The sequence below is a fragment of the Rousettus aegyptiacus genome, unplaced genomic scaffold (assembly GCF_014176215.1).
Source record: "Rousettus aegyptiacus isolate mRouAeg1 unplaced genomic scaffold, mRouAeg1.p scaffold_m13_p_3, whole genome shotgun sequence".
In the NCBI taxonomy this organism is placed as follows: domain Eukaryota; kingdom Metazoa; phylum Chordata; class Mammalia; order Chiroptera; family Pteropodidae; genus Rousettus; species Rousettus aegyptiacus.
In genome coordinates this window covers 168,258,385-168,261,797 of record NW_023416306.1, presented here as the reverse complement: position 1 = coordinate 168,261,797, position 3,413 = coordinate 168,258,385, and the positions used below count along the sequence as shown (strand labels likewise).

The 3,413-nt window shown below is 50.1% G+C and overlaps 1 pseudogene; it reads left to right on the top strand.

Moving 5' to 3' along the window:
- Positions 1-2,228: 2,228 nt before the first annotated feature.
- LOC118600933 lies at positions 2,229-2,347 on the top strand (annotated as a pseudogene).
- The last annotated feature ends 1,066 nt before the right edge of the window (positions 2,348-3,413 follow it).

The following is a 3,413-nucleotide window of genomic DNA, read 5'->3' as shown; positions in this document are numbered from 1 at the left end:
CACAGAGCAACCCCACGCACTTCACACTGGAGAAGGCTGAGCTGGTTCCTTCCTTTCCGTTCTCCCCACCCCCCCAAACAGGAGAGGGTTTGAAGAATTGCTTCCACGGTGGAGCCCAGGAAGGGGAATTTTAAGCAGGCAGAATGTAATCACCCAAATTGGAATTCAGCCAGGACACTGCCAAGGCAATTACTTCTCCTCTCGTATAAATTCCAGGGGAGCATAAATGACCCAAGTCGTGCAGACCCGCGGGCCTGAGCCCCCATTCGGGGCTCACCTGGATGGGGAGGCCGCCCCTCTCTCAGAAATGAATTTTCAAAATAAGAGCTACAGGAAGTGTCACCCCTCTCCCAGGCCCCGTTCCACTGACAGGTGGCATTAGTTTATTGTCCTCCTCCTCGCGGCCTTTCAGTGGCTCTGGGGAGATGGCTTCTCTTATTTCCACTTCCTTAGCCCAAAAGTGGGCGCCAAAGAGGCTGCGACCCGCTCAAGGTCACGCGATGGGCTCCAGTGTCGTCTGACCCCAGCCCCCACGTCTGTCTGCGATGTGGACATGTGAACCAGACTCGGACACGGCTCTGCCGAGACGTCCTCCCCGAGCACATTGCTCTTTGAAGACGAGGGTTTATGTTTTATGTTTTATTTATTTTTTTTGTAAGTAGAACTGTGGCGAACATCCTCGTCTTCGCACACTTCTCTGACCATCATCAGAGAATCTCTTTGGGGATTTAAATAACTTCCTTGCCGTGGAATCATCGTTTCAGAGAGAAGCCCGTGTTTGAAAACGACGAGACGGTCCGCTCGCCCCCTGGAGGGACTCGGGCGGCCCCGGCCGGCCCCGACCGCACGGCGGTGTGAACTCTGTTGTCCACGCTCTCGGGGTCCACGTGGATAAAGACAGCACACGCCACACATCCTCTGCACTGCCTGCCTTGGGCCCCCTGGCCCTGTCAACGCGCCCAGTGACCGGGACCCTCACGTGGCCACCGACTTTCACGATCGTGTAGCATTCGTGATTTCACACGGATGCCCTGTTTCTGCCGGGGTCAGGAACCGGGTTAGGTTCGTCTCCACATCCCCAGCCCGGGGCTCTGCACGTGGACGTGGCTGCGTGGTTGAGCGTGTAACGCCCGCGGTTACTTGAACGGAGAACACACTCGTGCTGAACAGATGACGGTGTGGAGGGTGGCGGTGGACACGGCGTTCGGAGCCGGGCCGGGGCTTCCGATTCCTCCCCCACCACCTTGCTCAGGCTCACACGCGAGACGGAGCCGGCCACGCCAGCCTCGCAGAGTTGCCGTCAGCTCTCGAGGTCAACAGCCTCGACTCTGCGCCTTTTAGTCTTCCGGGCCCTATTCATGGCAGTCCAGTGACTCTCTGTTTCTTAACAAAATTTCACAAACCAAGTGAGAAAAATAAGGCAAATATGGCAAGTTTTCCTTAAAGCAAAATCCATTTGGTTGAAAGGACTGTCCCTTCCTGGGACATAAAATCTCTTTTCCTATTTCACTGCTAAAAACCTTTTTCTTTATAAAATGAGGCTGACTGTCCACGAGGTGGGGTCTCATTCCTTCCACAGGTTTGCCCTGACAAAAATTCAAAAGGCAGCCACTCCAAGTCCCCCTGGTCCAACCTTGTTTCGTATTTTTCTGGCTCATAAAGATCGTGGGCTTAGAACAACTGGTGAGGTTAGAGCTTCAGTCAGATTTCTGATCAAATACCCCAACTCTACACCTGTACTGAAGGGGAATTGCAAGTGATTTTTGCTTTTATTTCTTTCGTTTTTTCTGTTTTTTTTTTTTTTTCTACCGTGGAATTTATGACTGTATGATATTCTTTAAAAAGGCTTTGTTTTATAAGATCCTTTGGTGGAATTGAAATATAATCTTTTAAAGTGAAATCCTTGATACAAAATTGTCAGCAAAACTATCTGCCTGCCCAGAAAAACCTCGAATATCCCCGGTGGGAATACGAATTGGTTTGGCCCTTTTCGAGAACAATCAGGCAGCGTCTGTTGAAATTCAAACTGCACACATCTCTGATCCAGTAATTTTACTCCCAGTCACCTTAGAGGTCTCCACCATGCACACGCGGCTTGTAGAAGGTATTGATTGCAACATCGCTTGTGGAAGTGAGCGAAATGCTCAGAACAGGGGAAGGGTTAAATAAATGATATCTATTGCTACTGTGGAAAGCTACGCACCCATGAAAAAGAATGAGGTAAATTTGTCTACAGCCACGCCACCCTGAACAAGCCCAATCCCATCCGATTTTGGAAGCTAAGCAGGGGCGGGCCTGGTTAGTACTTGGATGGGAGACCACCTAGGAAGACCAGGCGCTGTAGGTGTAAAAAATTAAAAAATAAGGGATTGTAATCTGATAAGGTGCTCGCGATCTGTGAGGTCGACCAAGGGTTGCCTCACCTAAAAAAATTAAAAAATAAATAAAAAATAAAAAAATAAAGAGAGTGACGCAAATTTGCACGTACTGACATGGAAAGATTTATGACATATAGTTAAGGGAGGAAAAAAGCAAGTTGCAAATCAATATGTACAGCATGATCTTGCTTGTGAAAAAAACACCAACCAACTTTTGTACAAATACGTATGAGTGTACACACGCCTAGCAAATGGAGTGAGAGGGTGTGTCAGACGCTCCACTGCCTCCTCCTCTGAGGGCACTGGTGATTATATTTAGGGCCCACTGGGTCATCCAGGATGGTCTCCCCATCATGAGGTCCTTAATGACATCTGCATCTTGCTTCGGATGCCGCTCTGTGTGTAGCCAGGGACGAGAAGTAGCATTGAGAGATGAGTGGCAGTGTGAGGGACCCTTTGCCTTAGGCGCTCTCTAATTGTGTATCGTTTGAATAACTTATATTAAGAATCTAGTCGTGTTTAGAGGGTCAGAATGAGTAAACCGAACGAATAAAGAAGCTGGAACGCTTCTCCGTGGTGGGCAGTGCCCCGCCCTTCCCGTCCCGTGAGATCCCGCGGGCACACGTCACCTCCCCTCTGCTCCTCATGCTCCTCATCTGTCCTACCAGGGTGTCAGACACAGCAGTGTCTCTAGGCCCTGTCAGCTCACAGAGTCTCTGTTTGCAGGGACGAAAGGGGAGACGAATTTCCCTTCCCTCAGGCGGACCCCAAGGGCCACACGCTGGGACCCGACGAGTTGCTTTGTTTGCACGGTGAGAAAATAAATAAATAAAACCCTCTCGTCTCAGGACTCCCAGAGCCCACCCAACACCTCGAGCCCCCAAAGTGCCTCTTCTGCAGAAAGGACGCCGTGTACCCCCAATGGACATTAAAAATAGTTGATGGGCAAAAAGATTCCCTGAGACTTCGAGAGCGCTTTTCAGCACCCTGCTCTGTAACAACCGGGAGGCCTTTAATAAGCATGATATGCAGCAG